This window comes from Schistocerca piceifrons, chromosome 2 (genome assembly GCF_021461385.2).
Source record: "Schistocerca piceifrons isolate TAMUIC-IGC-003096 chromosome 2, iqSchPice1.1, whole genome shotgun sequence".
In the NCBI taxonomy this organism is placed as follows: domain Eukaryota; kingdom Metazoa; phylum Arthropoda; class Insecta; order Orthoptera; family Acrididae; genus Schistocerca; species Schistocerca piceifrons.
This window is the reverse complement of record NC_060139.1, coordinates 746,697,606-746,723,101: the sequence shown is the minus strand read 5'-3', so window position 1 is coordinate 746,723,101 and position 25,496 is coordinate 746,697,606.

The window sequence follows — 25,496 nt, the reverse complement described above, 5'->3', positions numbered from 1 at the left end:
CAGGATCTATGCACCCAAACCGCGTGAAAATGTAATCACATGTCATTTGTAGTATAATATATTTGTCCAAGGATACCCGTTTATCACCTGCATTTCTTCTTGGTGTAGAAATTTTAATGGCCAATAGTGTAATTAATGTTGTCAAGAATTACTTACAAGGAAATGTTTAGAAAAGAATATTGCAATTAAACTGAGGAGTCAAAGAAACTGGTACACCTGCCTGATTTCGTGTAGGGCGCCCATGACCACGCAAAAGTGCTGCAACGCGACGTGCCATAAACTCGACATGTCTGAAGTAGTGTTGGAGGGTATCGACACCATGAATCTTGCAGGGCTGTCCATAAATCCGTAAGAGTACGAAGGGGTGGAGATCTCTTCTGAACAGCACGTTCAGAAGCATCGCAGATATGTTCAATAACGTTCATGTCTGGGGAGATTGGCGGACAGCGTAAGTGTTTAAACAAGGTAGAGTGTTGCTGGAGCCTCTCTGTAGCATTTCTGGACGTGTGGGGAGTCGCATTATCCTGTTGGAATTGCCCAAGTCCGTCGGAATACACAATGGACGTGAATGGATGCAGGTGACCAGACAGGATGCTTACGTACGTGTCACCTGTAAGAGTCATATCTAGACGTATCAGCGGTCCAATAGCACTCCAACTCCACACGCCCCACATCATTACAGAGGCTCCCCCAGCTTCAACAGTCCCCTACTGACATGCAGGGTCCATGAATTTATGAGGTTCTCTCCATACTCATACACTTCTATCCGCTCGATATAATTTCAAACGAGGCTCGTCCGACGAGGCAACATGTTTCCAGTCATCAACAGTCCAATGTCGGTGTTGAGAGGTCCAGGCGAGGAGTAAATCTTTGTGTCGTGCAGTCATCAAGGGTACACGAGTGAGCCTTCAGCTCAAAAAGCCAATATCGATGATGTTTCGTTGAATGGTTCGCATGCTGACACTTATTGTTGGTCCAGCACTGAAATCTGCAGCAATTTGAGGAAGGGTTGCACTTCTTTCAAGCTGAACGATTTTCTTCAGTCGTCATTGGTTCCGATATTGCAGGATTTTTTTTCGGTTCAGCGATGTCACTGATTAGATGTTTTCCGGATTCCTGATATACACGGTACACTCGTGAAACGGTCGTACGGGGAAATCCCCACTTCATTGCAACTTCGGAGATCCTGTGTCCCATCGCTCGTGCGCCGATAATAACACCACCTTCAAACTCATTTAAATCTTGATAACCTGCCACTGTAGTAGCAGTAACCGGTATAACTACAGCGCCAGACACGCATTGTCTTATATTGGCGTTGCCGACCACAGGGCTTTATCCTGCCTGTTAGCATAGCTCTGTATTTGAATACGCATATCTGCACCAGTTTCTTTGGCTCTTCAGTGTATATGGTTGTAAATGGGCATAGGACGTTGTCATCAAGAGGAATTACTATTCAAGAAGAATAATGTGGGACTAAACTTCTTACACCGAGCGACGATAAATTAGAGCCTGTTGCCATACGTTGTCGACGAATAATGCCGTACATCGCACCAGCACCAACTCATCACTGTATGATCCACCGGTTTCATCTTTAGATTGTACAAGGCCATCCATCGTAGTAGTTTTTCTTAACTGAACAACAGAGTGTACAGTGCAACAATTGTTGTAATATAATCAACTATATCTGAATCAGTTACCTAACAGTATCCTATCCCATCACCGTCAAAAGTGTAGTGTAAAATTACTCATTCTTCGCTACATGAAACGTTACCAACTTTCTAGAAATAGCTTCCTATGGTAGTAAATAAGTATTTATAAACATTTGCATTTCTGAAATCAGTATCAGTTAGCATTACAGTGAGTAACGCAAAGCCATTCAATAAGCGAACTGTTTTGCAAACAATGTATTCAGTACTAATAATTTTGCTGGTTTTCTGATTAAATTAGTCATAATATTGACTGTGTTTTTAAATCTGAGATCGAGTCAGTGCTTTTGGTTCCGTTCTTTCTCGATTACAATTCAGTGATTAGTTCATAATAAACGATTAATAATTATTCAGTAATTTTGTTCACTCAGTGAGCTGGCGACCATTCCTTAGTGATTCGCAATCTAAAATTATAACACATTCAGATTAGTTATTCGAAATTTCGCTAACTGTTTCTTATTTTTACCTTTTTGTCAAAATCTCTTGCGATTTTTATTGTGCAAAAGTAGTCGCACGATAACGATTCTGTAACAACCGCATTTACACTTACCCAGACTTTTCATTATTTTTCGGAACAGACGCCTTTCGCAAAGAACAGGGAACATTTGGTGCATGTGTCATTTAAAAACCCTCATTCAGCGGAAGTATAGGTCAGTTATAATTTCCTTTACTGTTCCACTAGTAAACAGAGTGAGGGAAAAACTACTGTCTGTATGCCACTGTACGAACCCTAATCTCTCTAATCTTATCTTCATTGCCTTTAGAGGAAACATATGTCAGCAGCAGTATAATTGCTCTGCAGTCACCCTCAAATGCTGGTTGTCCAAATCTTCTCAATAGTGCTCCTCAAAAAGGACGTCGCCTTCCGTCCAGTGATTCTTTTTGAGTTCCCAAAGCATGTCCATAATATTCTATGAGGATAGAGGCTGAAATAATGAATTAAAATTTGTAATAGTTATTCATTACTTTAGCTTCTATCCTTATCGAAAGTAAAGTTCATAGTCACATGGATACAGAAAAACGTCATTCCATCAGATCAATAGATCACTTACACTTGAGGTACAGGCAGGATTTCCCATTAGGTATAAAGCTTGGGTGCTATTACAGTGTCACAGACCCTTATCAATACTGACGATTTAAGGAGGGACAAATGGGCTGAACGCGTGAATTGAAGTTTGTAGTAGCGAGGGCACTGGAAGAGGGTAGTCCGTGTAGTTGTGGTAGCCACAATGCTACAATGATGCAGCGGTCAGCACATCTGCCCAGTAACCAGCTATGGCACAAATTTTAATTCATTATTTCAGCTTCTATCCTTATCAAAGATGAAGCTGAAACTCTTATTTCTCCAGGAAAATGGAATTGTATCAATCAGCATCTCTTCAATACTTGCATGATGTTCTAACTTACAGGTAACAAAGCCAGCAGCTCGCCTCTAAATTGCTTCTATGTCTTCCTTCAATCCCACACTGTGTGGATCCAAAACACTCCAACAGTATCCAACAATAGGTTGCAGAAGTATCCTATATGCGATCTCCTTTGCAGATGAGGCATACTTTCCTAAAATTGTCCCAATAAATTGAAGTCGACCATTCGCATTCCCTACTACAGTCCTTACATTCTTACTCGATTTAATGTTGTTTCGCAACGTTACATATGTCAAGCAGTACACTACTAATTATTGTAACACAACAGAATTTTTACCTTACTCATTCAATTAGCTTATATTTTTCTACATTTAGAGCTAACTGCCATCCACCAGACCAACTAGAAATTTTGTGTAAGTCGTCATGTATCCTCTTACAGTCGCTCAACGTCGGCAACTTCCCACACTCAACAACACCATCAGCAAACAACCGCAGACTGCTGCTCACCCTATTCGCCAGATCATTTACTTATATAGAAAGTAACAGCGGTCCTATCACAGCTTCCTGGAGCACTTCTGATGATACCCATGTCTCTCATGAGGACAACATACTTGCTTAAGAAGCTTCGAGCCACTCACATGTCTGGGAACCTATCCCGTATGGTCGTACCTTCTTAACAGTCGGCAGTTTGGCATCATGTCAAATGCTTTACGGAAATCTAGGTATATGGTCACTTGAGCTACGAAAGGCCGCGCGCTACGATCCCCATTGACTTCAAATATTCATCTCTTTCAGATCAATAGTCAAACTGTGTAAAATACATTTATCCATTTTACTAGTTATTGAGCTCCGTCGCTGTAGGTCATATTACAGGGCTACCAGAAATGATTCATCCTTTCTCAAAGCTCTATATTTTCCTAAGCATTACATGCACTAATGAGATTGACTCATGAATAGAACCGTAGAGTCACCATGTTTGCATTTTGTCCTCTACAAATCTTCTATCAGTGCCCCACTGGTCACATAATAAATGTCCAAGCGGTAGTGAAGTTCTTCCCATATACTATGTAACAACATCTCAGTGATCATCGCAGCAGCACTGATGCGTTCTCTGAGCTGTTCAAGTACTATTGGTAGTGAGTATACGTAAACACGGTCCTTAATGTATCCTGAAAGAAAAAAGTCACAAGGTGTTAGATCAAGCGACTACGTTGGGCAAAGGAATAGAGCCCCATTGTCTTCACTACTACACCCAGTCCAGCGATGTAGAAGTCCGTCGTCTAAGCAGCGACGAACATCGATACTCCAATGAGGGGTGTGCCCCGTCTTGTTAGAAGATGAAATTCTCGGAATTAGCTGTCACTTGTGAAAACAACCACAACGGCAACACATACAGCTAAGAGGTACCCGTCACAGTCTTCTAAGAGAAGAAAATCAGCCCATACAGCGTCGTCTGTCACAATGTACGGAAAACATCAACATTCGGACAATCTCGTTCGTGCGCCACAATTTCCTGAGGATATCCATAACCCTACACTCTCACAGTGTGGCGATTAATATTTCCAGATAAATGAAAGTTTGCTTCGTCTCTGAATATCAGAATGGTGCTGAGAAACTTTTCTTGCTTTGTCGCCATTTTGTCAAAGCACTGCACTCATATCGCCAACTGGTGAGCACACTGCAAACTCGATGACTTTACGGTCCTATTCATCAAATATAATAATTCAGAAAACATAGAACTTTGAAAACGAATAAGTCATTCATAGTAGCCCTGGATTTTAAGAAATACAGCAACTAGCCACTTTTTACCCTGTTTTTTTTATGACGCTGTCTTCTCTGTCTGTCTGTTCAGTACAAATTTAGCAACTGATTTTAATGTAACTTCCCGATGACCCACCGTGTGTGGCGGAGAGTACTTTGTGCACCACTGACATTTTTTTCGGTTTTCCTGTTCCAGCCACGAATGTTTCGTGGCTAGAAGAATTGCTCGTAAGCCTCCATGTAAGCTCGAAACACCGTAATTTTTACCTTTACAGTCTTTTCACAAGATAAACGTAGGAGAAAACAATACATCGGTTGAGTCACGTAAAGAGAAAATGATATACACCTGAAATGTACCACATGTCTCTGTTGTAATCTCATCGAAATATTTCAAATAGATTGAATAATTTCACACACATGGAGATAAAAAACAGAAAATAATTATAATTATTTAAATAAAACTGAATTTTTAATATGACACGTTTTTAAAATGGACTAAAAAATAAAAAAATTATTTCTCCCAGCCCCATACAGATTCTTAACTGGGACACACAGTCCTGAAACTTTATGATTGTGAATTCTTAATAGTTATGAAAGTACGTGTAAGATTTAAAACGATGAATGTGGGGTGCATGCAATACGTAATTGATGCGCAAATAGTTTACCTCCCTACTGTTACACTACTTAAAACTGATGAATGAATATTTCACCACCTTACTATTGTGTACTGCAAGTATCTCACATTTTTAGTTTTAAATCAAACATGTATTTTCATACTTATAAAAAATTCACAACCACAAATTTTCAAAACTATCAATATGGGGTTGGGAATCTGTATGCGTCTAAGACAAATTATTTTATACTTTTCAGCCCGCTTTGAAAATGTGGTACATTAAAAATTCATTTTAATTTACATAGCTTCATGTATTTTTATCTACGCGAATGCGAGTTTCGGGCTCTCATCAATTTCCAATTGGAGTAATATATATCTGAATCTTTACAAAGGACGTCATTGGAAACACTGATTGCAATTTGGATGCTACAGCTGCCCTGTGCCAAATAACGAATTTCTCCAACCGATACACTTAGCGAATTGTATATTTGGAATAGATTACCCGTTAGATGTACTTACTTTCTGATCTGCTTGTTGGTGCCCCAATTTACCGCGTTTGCAAGCATCGCAAAAAAACTTTTTCTTCGAATGTTGCACAAAAACACAGCAGAATCCGCCATGCTGCAGACTGATAGTCCGTTTACAGCGGAAAATTATATCTATGGTCAAACTTACATTTTGCTTACAGGTTTTGAATGTGCTGTTGAAATCACTTGAGTGCATACATAATATATTTCTAATTTAACCTGCCATATGAACAAATTATTGAATTTACTTAGTATGAAAGTACTGAATGTTATGTATGGTTATTTACTAAGTGCCATAATGACTACTTAACGAACCCATTTTGAACTGGAACCAGGTTTTAAATTGTAAGACATTTCCAGGGGCATATGTGAACTTTGACCACAATTTATTGGGTATGAACTGAGAGATTAAAACTGAAGAAACTGCAAAAAGGCAGGAATTTAAGGAGTGGGACCTGCATAACTGAGAGAACCAGACGTTATAGAGAGTTTCAGAGGTAGCATTAGAGAACGATTGACAAGGAAATGGGAAAAGAATACAGTAGAAGAAGAATGGGTAGATTTGAGAGAGGAAATCGTGAAGACAGTAGAGGCTCATGTAGGTGAAAAGACGAGAGCTAGTAGAAATCCTTGGGTAACACAAAAGATACTGAATTTAAGCGATGAAAGAAGAATATAGAAATGCAATAAATGAAGCGGGTGAAAGGGAATATAAACGTCTGAAAAATGAATCGACAGGAAGCGCAAAATGACTACGCAGAAACGGCTGGAGGACAAATGTAAGGTTGTAGAAGTATATATCACTAGGGGTTAAGATAGATGCCGCGTACAGAAAAATTAAAGAGACCTTTGGAGAAAGAAGAACCACCTGCATGTATATCAAGAGCTCAGATGGAAAACCAATCTTAAGTAAAGAAGGGAAAGCAGAAAGGTGGAAGGAGTATACATAGGATCTACAGGGGGCAGATAGACTTGAGGGCAATATTACGAAAATGGAAGAGGACGTAAATGAAGATGAGAAGGGAGATATAATACCATGTGGAGAATTTGACAAAGCACTGCGGGACTTACGTCAAAACATGGCCCCGGAAGTAGACTACATTCCGTTAGAGCTACTTATAGCCTTTGGAGAGCCAGCCATATGAAAACTCTTCAATTTGGTGAGCAAGATGTATGACAGGCGAAATACTCTCAGACTACAAGAAGAATTTAATAATTCCAATTTCAAAGAAAGCAGGTGCTGACAGGTGTGAAAATTACTCAACTATCTGTTTAATAAGTCATGGTTACAAATTACTAACACGAATCCTTTACAGAAGAATGGAAAACTGGTAGAAGCCAACTACGACTTCTCATAGGAGATAGGCTAAGGAAAAGGAAATTACGTTTATAGCATTTTTATACTTATAGTAAGCTTTTGGCAATGATAACTGGAAAACTCTCTTTCAAATTCTGAAGATGGCAGGAGTAAAGTACATGGAGCGGAAGGCTGCTTACAATTTGTACAGAAACCAGATGGCAGTTATAGGAGTTGAGGGGCACGAAAGGGAAGTAGTGCTTGAGAAAGGAGAGAGAACAGGGTTGTAGAATATGCCCGATGTTAGTGTATCTGTATATAGAGCAAACAGTAAAGGAAACAAAAGAAAAATTTGGAGTAGGAATTAAAATCCATGGAGAAGAAGTAAAAACTGAGATTTGCCGACGACATTGTATTTCTGTCAGAGACAGCAAAGGACCTGGAAGAGCACTTGAACGAAATGGACAGTGTCTTCAAAGGAGGTTATAAGGTGAACATCAACAAAGGCAAAACGAGTATAATGGAATGTAGTCGAATTGAATCAGGTGAGATAATTAGGTTAGGAAACGAGACACTTAAAGTAGTATATGAATTTTGCTATTTGGGAAGAAAAGTAGCTGATGATTGTCGAATTAGGGAGCATATATAATGTAGACTGGCACTGGCAAGGAAAACATTTCTGAAGAAGAGAAAATTGTTAACATCGAGTATAGATTTAAGTGTCACAAAGTCCTTTCTGTAAGTATTTCTATGAAGTGTAGCCTTGTATGGAAGTGAAACATGGACGATACACAGTTAAGACAAGAAGAGAATAGATTTTGAAACGTTGTGCTACAGAAGAATGTTGAAGATTAGATGGGTAGATCGCGTAACTAATGAGGAGTACTGAAAAGAATTGCGGAGAAGAGAAATTTGTGATACAACCCGCCTAGAAGAAGTGTTCGGTTGGTAGAACACATTCTGAGGCATCAAGGGATAACCAATTTAGTACTGGAGGGAAGCGTGTGGAGTATAAACCGTAGAGGGAGACCAATACATGAATACAGTAAGCAGATTCAGAAGTCTATAGGTTGCAGTAGTTACTCGAAAAGGCTCTCACAGGATAGAGTAACATGGAGAGCTGCATCAAACCAGTCTTTTTGAATGAAGACGACAACAACAAGTAAATAATACAGTAAATTTTACATAAAAACTAATATTAGGTGTTTGTTTATGTGGAAAGCGAGGTCTGTACCTACACCGGCCGGAAACCCCTCTGGAAATCAGCCAAAGGACAGTTAACATGCTGTATCTTTGAAGACAATACACAGTCATCAGTGACGTGTTCATGACGGAGTTTAACACCGTTTGCAGTTCGTGTCTGACTGTCGAAAACGGAGCATTAATCGGTACTGGAACTTACACGCATACACTTAATGAGGAACGCAGCACCATCTAGTGTACGGCAAGTCGAACGAATCCACCGAGAAACTTTTAGGAACGCTGTTAACCTAACTGTAAGAATTTATTGCTATGATTAGAAACTTACGGGGAACTGAGTCGTTCAAGCTGCGGTCCGCGACAGAGAATTGTTTATGTAGTAGAGTATGGTATATGACGCTCGAACATTTGGCGGAAGATTCATCAGTTAACACCCTACAATTTGGCTGTTAAATGTACGCTTCGGAGAATGCAGTACGGAAAAAACCGGTGGAGCTGTAATTACAGCCCTAACATAAAAAAGGTGGGCAAGCAATGTGACCAAATGAGTGTGAACCCAGACGACGGGCAAGTCTTACACATTGTTGAACAACACGTACTCAGACTGTTAACTGTCCATTGGAACACCTGTCATGGACTTACGTTGCTGCTCTAAGTTTTTGGCTACGAACAACTATATGTCCATTTCAGACAACGCGTTCCTTTTCCTAAACTACTTAGATTATATTTCCCTACCGTTTGTATCATTCTGGCCTGATAGTTCTGGGGACACTGAATAAGTGATACGAAGGACTTCAAAAATTAACCTAGATATATTATAGCAGGCCAAGTAACTTTTACTGTATGCTGCACAATACTACAAAGTGACGCCGATGAGTGACTATTTTTGAACGTTGTCCCCAAATCTCTGTAAACAATGGTCGGAACCATTTACTGATAGTTCAGTTTCTCGACAACAGATATCCGCTCTTTGGTCACAGACCTCTTCGAGAACAGCTTGTAATGATACAACGTAAATTTTATAAAAGTTTTCTAAAGTTTTTTTTATTAAGCAGACACTTTGAAAATCGAGATATTAAAAGTATTTACCTACCAATTATAAGAAACTCAAAGGAATATTTGTTTATTAAAGTAAGAGTAAAATAATGAAGGTTTATTATAAATGTAAAGACCGTAATGTTCACGAGTTAATTTAAAAACGTAAAAATATTTGCTAACGTAAGTAGAAAACGAGAGGTCCCACTACGAGTTTTCAAACCACGGTCGTGTGGATGAACTTGGTGTACAGGGTGCACCGGCAGAACGGAAAGGAGACAGGAGGAAGAAGACGCAGTAGAGCGGCAGGCGAGGAAGCCTAGCTTTTGGTTATTAGTGTAACAGTTGGTGTCGCAGCGGCATTTGTGTACTTCAGTCGTCTCTGGAAATTACGACTCTTGAAAAGCAAGATTAACCGAATTTGATCTTTGATGGAATTTTGGTATATTAAGAAACTAGCTACCGCAAGGGCGTGGTAGCAATATATTCTTCTGTCTTACCGGAGGCATGAAGAGCCCAACCATTTCTCATACTACAGTCTATAACTACAGCACTACCACCGCTACGATCACTAAGGCAAGAACTTTTTTTATTAAATCTAAGTGGATAGGATTGTAAATGGATATTATGTCAATTTCTGATGTAATCATTTTCTGAATAGAAACTGTGACTTTAGAAATTCTGTTCCAAATCATTTTACTGTCATTTCCATGAAACTACATTCTCATTTCTTTGTCAATGGTTTCAATGATTTTGAGTAAATCCAAACGATCAAAAGGTCATTAAAAAACGTTTCACTATCACGACAAGACTGTCGTGATTTCAGGCAAAGCTAGCAAAGCCAGTAAAAACAGCTTCAGAGTTAGAAGAGTATTAAACATAAAAACAAAGATAGCTTTGGTACTGTATTTTCTGACAATTTTCTTGAGATCAATTTCACTTATTTCAAGTTATAAAAGTCTCATTTCTTAATAGCAGTTATGCTTAGAGATGGTAGCCATTGTTCTACGTCATCATCTCACACCTTGCATCCATCTTGATTACAAGTGAGAAAATTCCAGTAAATTTTATTAAATTAAATTCATTACGTACTGAAGAAACAGTAATGTTAAACTACTACTTCAGAGCTGGCGACCGTAAATCTCTGTAGAAATAATAGTTTTACAGGAGCACTGTCGTAAGGTAGGATAAGAACTAGTTTACAACTCAATGCTGAGGTGTGGATAAATTATAATGTAAGGAGTGAAGTGATTATACAGCGTATTTCCCTTCGCCGTGAATCGAAGTTAGTGCATATTGAGCCCCGTTACCCACAAATCGCTTTGGACAGAGGTCCATAATAAATTAGCAGCCATAAAAATAGTTTGTTAAGTAACGTACAGTCACAAATATGTAAACATCCTTTAAGTCACCAGAATGAGATTTTCACGCTGCAGCGGAGTGTGCGCTGATATGAAACTTCCTGGCAGATTAAAACTGTGTGCCGGTCCGAGACTCGAACGTGGGACTTTTGCCTTCTGCGGGCATGTGTTCTACTCCTTTCTTTCAGAAATGCTAGTTCTGCAAGGTTCGCAGGAGCGTTAGCAGCTCGGTCACCGCAGAAAGCGGCCAGCGCCAAAAGTTTTCGAAGCCCCGTAAGTCGACGAATTAAGTTTCCTCCAGTGAGGTAAACGATTATTCTGCATGTGTCAAACATTTCAAGAGCAAAGTCAGCTCTCATATTAGCTAAAAATTGAGATTTTCATAATTAAATAGAAATATTTTCCCTGTTACGAAAAATTTCAGGAAGTTCGATTTCATGCGATTTGTGCGAATCAGTCACACGTAGCAATCGGTGGACTTGGTTACAAGCTGTGAGAGCGTCCTCTTCCTCAGACGTTTTTTCAGGTTACTGAATAACTGGAAACAGCGTGGTGTAAGAACTGAAGCTCCCGACCAGCATTAACTATGCCTGTGCAGTCATGGTCAAACTGTTAATATCATTTAACTACGTCTGCACACCACATTGCATTTGATCCATTTCCTTCTTTGAGCCTTCAGTCTTCTGACTGGTTTGTTGCGACCCACCACGTATTCCTTTCCCCTGCCTACGTCTTCACTTCAGAGTAACATTAGCACCCTAAGTTTTCAGGTTTTTGGTGTACATATTCCAGTCTCTTCCTTCCCCTACAGTTTTTACTCTCTACGGCTTCCTCTGGTGCTTTGGAAGTTATTCCTTGACGTCTTAACATATCATATCTTCCTGTCCCTTCTTCTTGTCAGTATTATACACATGTATTTTACATATGCTCTTTTCTTCGCCGATTCTGAAGAGTCCATCAAATTTTTAACGTTATTGTGTAGCAGCACATCTCCAACGATTCGATTCTCTTCTGTTTCGGTTTTCCTACTGTCCATGATTCACTGCCATACCATATTGTGCTCCAAACATACATTCACAGAAATTCTCTCCTCAAATTAAGGCCTATGTTCCATGCCTGCAGCCTGCTCTTGATCAGGAATGCCTTGTTGGCCTGTATTAGTCTGCTTTCTATGTACTCCTTGCTTCGTCCGTTATGGGTTCAAAATGGTTCAAATGGCTCTGAGCACTATGAGACTTAACATCTGAGGTCATCAGTCCCCAAGACTTAGAACTACTTAAACCTAACTTAACTTAAGGACATCACACACATCCATGCCCGTGGCAGGATTCGAACCTGCGACCGTAGCAGCAGTGCGGTTCCGGACTGATGTGCCTAGAACCGCTCGGTCACAGCGGCCGGGCGTTACGGTTATTTTGCCTACAAGATAGAATTCTTAACTTCATCTACTTCGTGATCACCGATTTTGATGTTAAGTTTCGCCTATTCTCATTTCTCCTACATCTCATATCCTCTGTCTTTCTCCAGTTTACTCTCAACCCATATTCTGCACTCGTTGGACTGTTCATTCCATTCAACAGATCTTGTTATCCTTCTTCACCTTCAATCTCATCAGCAAACCTGATCCTTGATATTCATTCACACTGAATTTTAATGCCACTCATCAACCTCTGTTTTATTTCTGTCATTGCTTCTTTGATATCTGGATTGAGCAGTATGCGTGGAAGATTGCGTCACTTTCTCCCTTTTTAATCCGGGCCCTACATTATTGGTCTTCCGATCTTATAGTTCCCTCTGTGTCCATATACCGCCAGCATTTCACGATGAATCTGTGCGCAATTTAGACATACTGCCTGCAAAAATCGTACTGTCCTGCGTACTTCAACTTTAAATTACGTTTCCAGTTGCCGCACCATTCAGTCGCACACTGTGTCTGCAGGAAATCAGAAACGTAACTTTTCTCTGACTTCTTTCGCAATGGTCTTAGCGTGGGACAACATGTGTAACTTACTCGTAGTACTTAAATTTGTAAGTGATTGTACTGTGTACAATAATATATAGGACGCTACCGTCAACCGAGTTCAGTTCGCGTACATCGCGAACCAGGGGTTCAAGGTTGCGAAAGTTTTATTCGTCAGAAAAGTGTTTTAATTTTTACTCGTATCATCACCAAATAACACACTGCCTGACCTCTGTGTGTGCAAACATATCTTACGTAATTAATGGCAATGCGCTGTGCTGCCAACGACATTGACCGCTGTTATCTCCGCGCCGCCTCGGCCGCGGGTATGCGTGCTGAGAGAACGACTACAGTACGCGTACGTGATAAGGACTCACTACTGCCGCGAGAATTCTCTGTCCGTTATCAGACTCTGACGTCATCCACTTGGCGCATTGTTACATAAGCTATCGTTCTCTGAACCGCCTTGTTACGTGGCAAGATGCCTCATCGCAGTACCCATCATGTGTATCGATGACGGCCTACCATGTGGAGCACTCCGTCTTCAGGCCACAAGTGGCCCATCAGTACCATCCGACCGCCGTGTCATCCTCGGTTGAGGATGCGGATAGGAGGGGCATGTGATCAGCTCACCGCTCTCCCAGTCGTTATGATGTTATTCTTGACCGAAGGCGCTACTATTCGGTCACGTAGCTCCTCAATTGGCATCACGAGGCTGAGTGCACCCCGAAAAATGGCAACAGCCAATGGCGGCCTGAATGGTCACCCAACCAAGTGCCGACCACGCCCGGCAGCGCTTAACTTCGGTGATCTCACGGGAACCGGTGTAGCCACTGCGGCAAGGCCGTTGCCCTACCACGTGGAGACTGATTATAATATGAATGTTGATTCAGCCATAACAGTTGATGTTCTACATAGAATATGTGTCTTTCGTGGTGGTCTCGTCGATTTTGCACTTAACAGGTGTATCTGTCGACGTTGGCCAAGCATGGCTTACTGTCGCCATTGTTCTCACTGATTCAGCTCTACGTTCACTGGCTACGAGTTTGGAGAATTTTCCACTGAGAGTGGAAAATGATATGCCAAATTTTCTTTGGTCACATCAATATTCTTTTAATACGATGTGTTTATTGTCGTCGTGCCATTTTGTTAAACGAATTATGAATGTTAAGAGTGCCAAGAATATGGAAAAAAGGTAAACCATGTTCTGCAGACGCAAAGCTAGTCCGCCTAATGTCCACTGGGAGACTGCAGGCTACACCTTCTGTCTCGTGCCCGTATGGGAGTGCTTCAACTGTTTGTAAAAAGCGCAACCTAGAAGCAATGATCTTTAACACAGAACGACAACAGGACGTGTAGAACACCAGACACGTAATAAGTGATTTAAATGGCAGAGGGGTGGCTTGTTCGTGGTTAGCCGCTAATGCGCTGCTTCCTGGACTCGGGTAGGCGCGCCGGCCCCGAATCGAATCCGCCCGCCGGATTAACGACGAGGGCCGGTGTGCCGGCCAGCCTGGATGTGGTTTTTAGGCGGTTTTCCACATCCCTCTAGGTGATTACCGGGAGGGTCCCCACGTCCTGCCTCAGTTACACGACTCACAGACAGTTGAAACACATCCATACTTTTCCATGATTTACACTAGACGCTGACAGATGGGGTACTCTGATTCCGTTTCAGGGGGTACAGGGTGGCGGCAAAAAGGGCACCCGACCACGCCTTCGAATTGACATGCCACATCCGATTTAACCACGCCAACCCCGAGCAAAATGCGGGACAATGGTGCAAGCGATAGCGATAGATAGGGGTGGCTTGTTTGTAGACCCAACAGCGCCATCTTTTGTGTGGCCAGACAGGTTATTGTTATTCAACATGTAGTCGGTGCGGATCCGTCATATGAGGGGGAAACGTTTAACCAGGTGCCACTAGCCTCGCCATCATCACGGGGTGGAATGTCGGCACGTGACTACCCTGGAACGCGGCAAAATGATTGGTACCCTGGAGGCTGATCTGCCGTTCCGTGACATTGCAGCTCGTACTGGGCATGCTAATTGAACACGAAGACGTATGTGGATCCAGTGGAGAGGAGAGGACCCTACACAGCTCCGATAGGGTACTAGACGAGATAACGTGACCACAGCGCGAAGTGACAGCCTTATTGTCCGCTTGGCCAGACAGAATAGCTTCGTCCACAGTGCTGGCGCAACGTTTGAGCGCTGCAACTGGTGTGGACGTGTCTCCGTCGACGGTTCGACGCCATCTTCTGCGAGCTGGTCTGATGGCATGCATGCCGTTGTGTCGGCTTCCATTGTCCAGAACACACCAACGCCGCAGACTGCAAGGGGCACGTGGCAGAATGCAGTGTTTCCGGACGAGCACCGCTTCAACTTGTCCTACAGTGACGGCAGCATATTCGTTCGATGCCGCCGTGGTGAACGCAGTCGAGAAGACTGTATTGTTTAGCGGCAGAACAAATGCGAGTTGTAATGGTTTGAAGCGCCATTGCCTATAGCATACGATCTCGCCTCGTACGTCTTGAGGGCAATCTGAACAGCTACAGCGACATTAGGAAGGTTTCACTGCCCGAGGCACTGCCCCTCCTGCAGGTTGTTCCACAAGCCGTATTTCAGCAGGACTACGCCTGGCCGCATGTGACAAGGAATATACAAGCCGTATTGGAAGAACGACTGGTATCAGCGCTGACTGGCCTGTAGCTTCCCTGACATGTAAATGCCGTGTGGCTAGGGCCTCCCGTTGGGTAGACTGTTCGCCTGGTGCAAGTCTTTGGAGTTGACGCCACTTCGGCGACTTGCGTGTCGATGGGGACGACATGACGATGATAAGGACAACACAACACCCAGTCCCTGAGCGGAGAAAATCTCCGACCTAGCCGGGAATCGAATCCGGGCCGTTAGGTATGACACTCCGTTGCGCTGACCATTCAGCTACCACGGGCGGACTTCCCTGACATGTCACCCATCGAATATGTTTCGGACATGATCGTCGGCAACTTGTTCGTTCAGGTCCTCCTGAAGCCACAGTTGATGTTTTGTGGACGCGCCTATAAACTGCGTGGCAGAGTATTTCCCAGCAGCATATTCACGTACTCCTTGATTCTAGGCCACGACGTTTAACGGTTCTGATTGCAGAACCTGGTGACGCTTCTCTGTACAGAATTTCCACAGTTACTGTGCATATAAAGGCCTCTAATGCTAATCGTCTGTGTAGTGTCATGTCTAATCGGTGGAATAAATCTCATTGTGATCGCATCTTGGTTTTTCACTTTTTCGAAACTGTAGGTATTGTAGTATAGTAAGTGCTTATATTTAATCATTGCGTAGAGTTAAGCAGGTGTAATGCCATACGTAGAACAGCGAAGCAAAACGTTGAAATATGCCATACAAATTAAATGCGTGACAACTGTTGCGTCACAATACCAGACGTAGATTATTAAAATGGCCTCCCTGCAATCATCCTGGAAAGTGTTTTCAAAAAATGGTTCTGAGCACTATGGGACTTAACAGCTATGGTCATCAGTCCCCTAGAACTTAGAACTACTTAAACCTAACTAACCTAAGGACATCACACAACACCCAGTCATCACGAGGCAGAGATAATCCCTGACCCCGCCGGGAATCGAACCCGGGCGTAGGAAGCGAGAACGCTACCGCACGACCACGTCCTGCGGACAAAGTGTTTTCCATGAGGATTCACCCAAGTGCGCATTCGACAATAGTGAAAGAGATTCGTTCTGGAATCAGCCTTGGGCTGTGCCATTCTCTGACGATATATTACTATTGAACGGGGTGAGAGAATCAAGGGCACGTCGCTACTGAAATAAAACACAATGCCCAAAACTTGTCAGACGGCCATAGCGTAACGTCGCCAGGACCGAAGTTTTCGGCTCTTAAAGGTCGAATACTTACTCCGAGTTTCAATGTTACCCGGCGTATGGCTGACCTTGGGACTTCGTTATGAGTTCCCCTGGCGTTGGCTACTACTGCACTCTGTGGTCCTTCTCTCAGCCTCTTATTACGGCCACAGCGATTAAGGCGCTTTCTCGCTGTCGCTGCAGCAGAGGAAAACGGCGCGTTTTAACAAGTCATCACAAGCGAGGCCGAGGAAACAAAACGAATAAAGCGTCTGCAGAAAACTTTCTTTTTCCTTGGGTACCTGAGTCAAGAAACTTGGTAAATGGCGCAAACTGAAAGAGGTTAATGTGATTCCCACTCCAAAGAACTCGCAGTGCAGTAGAAATTTTATGTCTATATATGCAAAATATGAGCTCAGTTTTATCACACACACACACACACACACACACAATATAATTTTGTGCGTGTGTGTGTGTGTGTGTGTGTGTGTGTGTGTGTGTGTGTGTGTGGAGGGGAAATTGTCACTGTGTAACAGCAGACGAGAATAAGAACGGACGGTTTCACTGCACTTGGAGGGTGTTTTAAAGACAAAATAAGCGTTCTTGAAAGAAACAGTGATTGACAAATACTTACTTAGTTATGAAACTTGTATGTAGCATTACATACGCTATCTCCGTTCTGTCTACTTTAATGCGTTAATGCGCAGTTGAAACGATCACCAGCCCCTCTCCCGTGAACATTCATTTCTTGATCTATTAGGAAATGTTGCCAATGCGCTCCTCCAAATTGGTAGAAAGCGAGTGGTCAACATGACCAGTGTGGTTGTATGTCCTCAACAACTATAGGGGAGCCGAGGGTTTTGTAAGAGGTAAGGGTTCGAGCAAAATCATGCACGCAACTCAATGACAGCTGTCTCTTTCTCTTGTGTCGAGTTGCTCTAGCAGTATACGTCGACATTTAAGAATTGATCTGGAGTCAGAAGGCCAACAGGCAAAACTTCTCGTAGAGGACCTTTTTCCATAGGCTTCTCGCTGGCGAGGAAATCCCAAATAGACTGAACGTGTTTTCTTTCATGCTCATCCTTGAAGGTTTTCGAGATCCATCGAGCCTAAAGTTTTCGAAAACGTGATCATTTGTCGTTTCACACTGCAATGTTCGACTTCTGCGCGCAATTCGTTCAATTCGCCAATGTTATAAAGGTTATTTTCCCAGTCACCATCCTTCACAATGTCTGCGCTCTCTCTCTCTCTCTCTCTCTCTCTCTCTCTCTCTCTCATTCCCCGACCCTCCCCCACATACCCCTTTCAACCGCATTTAAAATCTGTACACCAAACTGCCACATTATCACGTGACATCAAAGCTACAATTCAGCTTTATTCGTAGCCATGCTACCCTCGTCTGACAACGGCAGAAATACAAAGATTCCTTAAATAAATAGCCCTCGAAGCAAGTGACAGTTTGATCTTACTTTTCGAACATCATCGTAAAAACCCAGAAACGAAACAAAAATAACTAAATTTTAATCTTGTAGTAGGCATTGCATTTTATATCTTCTACGTGACTTATATCATTCCAGTGGAAGAAACATTGAACTGTATCGTTCATTAAAATACATTATACATCAAATTGTAGAACAACAGCCGCTCGCTACCTGTCACTACCTGCTCCCTCCCGTATCGTGCTCCAGCTAAAGGTCCCCACACTTACGCAGACACATGGAAAACTTACGCCTGTCCAACATAACCAGTACACTTGAGTCCCAGCATCCTGCTGTATCCCCCATCCTTCCGAGTCTTTATCTCCAACTGCGCCTTTATAAGTTTCCTTCGAAGCCTCCACATCCTTTTCCGAAATAATTTTAATCATCATCCACTCGGAGAGTGTTTCATCAGTCCTGAAAACTTTCGTTCCTATCAACCCGTTCCATCCTTCTTCCTGCCAACCTGCAATCCTATTCATTACGCACCTACTTTCCATCTATCAGTTTCTTCCGCGTACATACCCATATCGACTTTCATCTTCTCTAATACTTTCTACATCCAAATTCATTTCCATGAGTTACCAGGAGTCGTCAGCATCACTGTCGTTACAGAACGGAAAGAGTGCATACCACCAATGTCACGTCATGCTCGTCTTCTTTGTTACAACATTACCACGTGACATCAAAGCTACAATTTAGAGTTATTCGGAGCCATGACAACGGCTATTTAGTGGATGAGGCTACACACGTCAGACTTGGCAGGTTTTTTTTTTTTTTTTTTTAATTCAAAGACTATTTAGTGACATCCTGGTTGATGCCAGGACATTTAATTTAAAAAAAAGGTAGGTATGTGCAATTTTTCCTTACGTTGCACCATATAATGTCGCTAAAGCAGCAGTGTTGATGAAAAAATGCAGAACAGGAAGACTCAATGGAGAATTATTGGTAGCCTTCAAACATAAACGACACCGATGATAGCTGTACGTGATGAATTGTGATGAATTGGTTAGCATGCTGAATGGCCGAGTTGAGGTTCTGGCGTGGTTATCAATTTTACGACGTTTCAATCTATAACTACTGACGAATGCTGGAATAGTTCGTCCACATGGCACAGCGCCCCCTCCTCGCAGTCATTGGTGTCAGCAGAAAATACGGAAAAAGACAGTAATTCCAGTAAAATAAAGCTCGAAGATGAGCTTACATATTCAGTGATACGACTAGACGCCGTAACACAGTACTGTTTGTGCAACCAGTGAATAAAAAGCGAGAACTTTAGTGAAATGTAATATGTGCTTTATGAGTTTAGCAGACGAGTAAACGGGTTAAAATTAGCATAGCAAATACAGTCATTTAAATACTCGCCTTACAGTATTTCGAATCAGGTATACTTGTACACTAAGGCTTGGCATCTCGTATATCTGGTATGGCTTTCTGACATCGATCTAATCAAATTTTTGCCTACTCATTGCATAAGCCTATAAACCCGGCACAAGTGTAACAGAATATACAGGGTGACTTTTCGACGCGCAGAGAAACAACACCAGCGGAACGTATGGGCGAAAATTCGTATTCCATTTTTTGTTTAGCCAACGATTTAGTCAACGACCAGTAACCTCACCACCCTTGATTTTTTACAGAATCGAACTCCTATGCATAAACAGTTTCAGTTTACTTTCCAAATGAGTTAATATCTTATACATTTGACGTTAAGCATGTAAAACCTTTATAGTTGAAGCTATAAAACCCAAATTATATCGGCTTCATTAGTTTCGGATTATTCGCGTAACTGAACTCATTCTCAAATATTGGATGAATATAGTCTGCATCCTTCGTGCATCCTTCGTACACTGGGAGTTACGGTGCCACGAGACACATACACAGTTAGTAATTGTAATGCTTACTGTGTTAAGCCTTGAAAGCAAGATTATATCTCTTCATTATTAGATTACAGAGGATTTTAAGTTTTTAAATTCGGCCACAAATCATCTAAAATACTGAAACGAATATTGTTGTCCCTTGACGCAGCCACATAGGTAATCTGCAACTGGCTCCAGATGGCCGTTTTAAGTGTTTACTAATATAGAAGAATATCAGAGTTATTTTTAGATAGAAACCAACACTTTCCATAAATCACATGAACGATTCTTTTACCAAAATTGTGCGGAACTAGTCCCTTTTTTTAAGGAACTTTCCGGGCGCCAAAAGAGAGATGTGGGGACAAAGTGGGCAGGGTCGCACAACCCGAGGCCTGGCCACGATGTCCCGTTCGCACCCTCCAGGAACCAAGGAAAGCGTAGGGAACGTGGAGTAGAGGTACAATGAACATCGTTTATTTATTTAGTGGAGTGGGTTACGGAAGACAATGCAGGGGAAACTGGAGAAAAATTGCCTGTGTTTTGGATTGCGGACAACTGCACAGTGGCGTTCATTGAGCAACCGCTAAAAATCAAAGAGACATTTCTCTCCATCAGCAAACAAATAGTGTGCTGCGTGTCCCCAAATCCACCTCACGGAGTTCGTCTTTGCTTGGGGGAAGTACCCCGCGTCCGGAAAGAGGATCAGTTGAGTCGGCGTTTGATGAGGAGACGTTGATTGTGGGTATTTTATCCCAGACACAGTCCCTTTGGCTGTTCAGTGATGTCACTAAACCTGCCCAAAGACGTAAACAACCATGCATGAGCAGCGCCTATTAGACCGAGGGGCCTCGTCAGCCGATCAGTTCCAGTCATTCCAGAGGAAGGAGGTACACGGCTCGTGTTGCCTGTACATCAACCATGCCCAGACGCGGTTCGATCACGTCCGCACTGTTACTTTGTGCCAGGAAGGGCTCTAGACAAGCGAAGTGTCCAGGCATCTCGGAGAGAACCAAAGCGATGTTTTTAACTGTTGATGGAAGGCCACGCTCAGGCCGCCCAAAGGATACTACTGCAGTGGATGACCGCTAGCTACGGATTATGGCTCGGAGGAACCCCGACAGCAACGCCACCTTGTTGAATAATGCTTTTCGTGCAGCCACAGTACGTCGCGTTGCGACTCAGACTGTGAGCAATAGGCTGCATGATGCGCTAGTTCGCTCCCGACGTCCATAGCGAGGTCCATTTTGCAACCACGACACCATGCAGCGCGGTACAGATAGGCCCAACAACATGCCGGATGGACCGCTCAGGATTGGCAACACGTTCTCTTCACCGATGAGTGTGGCATATTCCTTCAACCAGACAATTGTCGGAGACGTGTTTGGGAGTAACCCGGTCAAGCTGAGCGCCTTAGACACACTGTCCAGCAATTGCAGCAAGGTGGAGGTTCCCTGCTGTTTTGGGGTGGCATTATGTGGGGCCGACATACGCAACTGGTGGACGTGGAAGGCGCCGGAACGGCTGTACGATACACGAACGTCTTCCTCCGACCGATAGTAAAACCAAATCGGCAGCATATTGGCGAGGCATTTGTCTTCATGGACGACAATTCGCGCCCCATCGTGCACATCTTGTGAGTGACTTCCTCCAGGATAACGACATCGCTCGACTAGAGTGGACAGCATGTTCTCCAGATACGAACCTATCGAATGCGCATGGGATAGATTGAAAAGAGCCGTTTATGGACGACGTAACCCACCAACCAATCTGCGGGATCTATGCCGAATCGCCGTTGAGGAGTGGGACTGTCTGGACCAACAGTGCCTTGATGAACTTGTGGATAGCATGTCACGACAAATACAGGCATTCATCAATGTAAGAAGATGTGTTACTGGGTGTTAGAGGTACCAGTGTGTACAGCAATCTGGACCACCACGTCTGAAGGTCTCGTTGTATGGTGGTACAACATGCAATGTGTGGTTTTCATGAGAAATAAAAAGGGCGGAAATGATGTTTATGTTGAACTCTATTCCAATTTTCTGTACAGGTTCCGGAAGTCTCGGATCCCAGGTGCATTAGGGACAGCATTTGTCGCACCAAGAATCAGACCCCTCTCGCCGATCTGCACACCAGACGGGTCTCGTCTGTGTCCATAACATCACAGTCGACACCAAATGGGGTGTCTGCGAGATGAATCCTGTGAAGGCGTGACCGGCCTACTTGCTTCCCATTGACAGTAAGGTACCATGCAGACTGGACGTCAGTGTCAAGATAAGGGGCACACACCGGTTGCCAAACGGCACGCCAGTCGACATGGAAAAGCTTCCCCTCAACCACATTCGGTGACCTGTGCTGCTAAAGGAAACTATAGATCGCCTTTGTGGGTGTCAGTTCCGCCGGCAGTATCACAGTATGGACGTCGCTCAGTTCAAGGAAAAAGTGGCGGAAGTAAAAGAAGGGCAGCGGGACCTCCGGAAGTTGCTTGGTGATGCGAGAGAGTGTGGTGCAAGGGCCTCCAGCAATACCAGCAACAAGCTGTGAAAGCACGTACGTCCACGGCGTCACAAAGTCATGTGAGAGCCAATGAAAAGGGCTACCGGTCTGTCGGGCACATGATACAGACCTAAACTGACCCAGCACCGCGGGAGGGTGAGGGTTTCGTATCTTATCTAGAATAGCAATCCGTGGAAAACAAACGAACCCAATGCCGCCAGCATGTGGCGGGCCATGGATGGCGGAATAGCAAGTGTCTGTGCCACGTGGGGGATACGTGACGCCAAACATACATTTACGTATTGCGTGCCTTGCAGAAGATCGAGTGCTTGTAAACGATTATCTAAGAACCCAGCTCGTAGTTGGGAAAATCGATGTCTGCAGTTGAGGGCAATTGTCCGTCGCAGATGACTTTCGAAATCGAGTCCTAAGTATCGGAGAGTATCAGCTACATGCATAGGAGCAGCACTGTCTGCAGCAAGTCCCGCACCTATTGACATGGCGCTCAATTTGCGGACTTTAAAGCAGCTACCAGAAGCTTCGCCGTAGGTGGTAACCCATGCCAGTGACTCCCTGACCTCAGCACCGCTACGACGAACGATAACGAGATCGTCTGCATATGCAGTGTAGCTGAATACATGGTCACCGAGAGACATCCCAGAGAGGCGTTGACGGAGGGCGCATAGCAACGGTTCCATGGCGAATGCATACAATACTGCACTTATCGACGGACCTAGGTGGGACTAGTAAGACGACCATTGTAGAGTGCACGAGACGTAATTCCACTAAAGAGACGCATTACGACGTCGACGGTAGTACCGGGGAAGCCCATATTGCGGAGCACCCCTTCCAGGAAGTCGTGATCGACGCCATCGAACGCCTGCCTGAAGTCAAGAGCTGCCAAAAGTATTGGTATACGACGGGCGTGAGCAAGAGCGATTATGTCCCGATAGCGGAAGAGGGCAGTGCGGATGTTATTGGTACCTCCCAAAGAAGTTTGATCGGGGGAAACCATCCTGCGTATACCAACATAAAAAAATTATTTTCTTGCTTTGTTGACAACGCTCTGTTCATATACCAGTCATATTTTCACGTGTAAATAGTTTGGAAAATACACACACAAAAAAGTTTTGCATCTCCTCGGTTCCGAGAGTTCCGGAACCTGAGCAGAAAATTGGAATAGAGATCAACATAAACATCATTTCCCCCTTTTTATTTCTCATGAAAACTACACACTGCATGTTGTACCACCATACAGTAAGGCCTTCAGAGGTGGTGGTCCAGATTTCTGTACACACCGGTACCTCTAATACCCAGTAGTACGTAAGCTTGCACTGATGCATGCCTGTATTCGTCGTGGCATACTATCCACAAGTTCATCAAGGCACTCTTCGTCGAGATAGTCCCAGTCCTCAACGGCGATTCGGCGTGGTTTCCTCAGAGTGGTTGGAGGGTCATGTCGTCCATAAACAGCCATTTTCAATCTATCCCAGGCGTTAATGTCTGGAGAACACTCTAGCCACTCTAGTCAAGCGATGTCGTTTTCCTGAAGGAAGTCATTCACAAGATGTGTACGATGGAGGCGCGAATTGTCGCCATGAAGACGAATGCTTCGCCAATAAGCTGCCGATATGGTTGCACTATCGGTCGCAGGATGGCATTCACGTATCGTACAGCCGTTACGGCGCCGTCCACGACCACCAGCGTCGTACACGTCAGCCCGACATAATGCCAGGCCAAAACAGCAGGGAACCTCCACCTTGCTGCACTCGCTGGACAGTGTGTCTAAGGCATTCAGCCTGACCGCGTTACCCCCAAACACGTCTCCGACGATTGTCTGGTTGTAGGCATATGCAACACTCATCGGTGAAAAGAACATGGTGCCAAACCTGAGCGGTCCATTCGGCATGTTGTTGGGCCCATCTGTACCGCGCTGCATGGTGTTCAAAAATGTTCAAATGTGTGTGAAATCTTATGGGACTTAACTGCTAAGGTCATCAGTCCCTAAGCTTACTCACTACTTAATCTAAATTATCCTAAGGACAAACACACACACCCATGCCCGAGGGAGGACTCGAACCTCCACCAGGACTATCCGCTGCATGGTGTTGTGGTTGCAAAGATGGACCTCGCGATGGACGTAGAGAGCGAAGTTGTGCGTCATACAGCCTATTGCGCACAGTGTGAGTCGTAACACAACGTCCTGCGGCTGCACGAAAAGCATTATTCAACATGGTGGCGTTGCTGTCATGGTTCCTCCGAGCCATAATCCTTAGGTAGCGGTGATCCACTGCAATAGTAGTCCTTGGGCGGCCTTAGCGAGGCATGTCATCGACAATTCCTGTCTTGGTTCACTCCGAGACGCCTGGACACTTTCCTTGTTGAGAGCCCTTCCTGGCACAAAGTAACAATGCGGACTCGAACGAACCGCGGTAGTGGCCGTCTAGGCATGGTTGAACTACAGACTTCCTAGTGAAATGACTGGAACTGATCGGCTGTCGGACCACCTCCGTCTAATAGGCGCTGCTCATGCATGGTTGATTACATCTTTGGTGGGGTTCAGTGACATCTCTGAACAGTCAAAGGGACACAATATCTACAGTCTACCGCTATTTTCAGGGGGTCTGGGAACCGGGGTGATGCAAAACTTTTTTTTATGTGTGTATAGAAGTTTGTAAACAAGTGAATCATCTATGATAGCCCTTTATTTTGGAGCATCTCTTACTCCAGGGTGGGGCAAATAAAAGTTTCCCAAACGAGTGGATATATGCAAATAACCACACCCTATGACGCGCTTACCACTTGTACGCCCGCCACGTAATCCTCACCGGCTCAGGGCACAGTGCGGGCGAAGTCAGTGTGAGTGGAGCAGTGCAAATGTGGCGATGGTCCTCACAGTGGAGCGGCGGGTGCCCGTTGTGGAAAGTTGCGTGATATAAAGTTGTGGAAATGGTCAGGTCAGTTGTTTGCTGA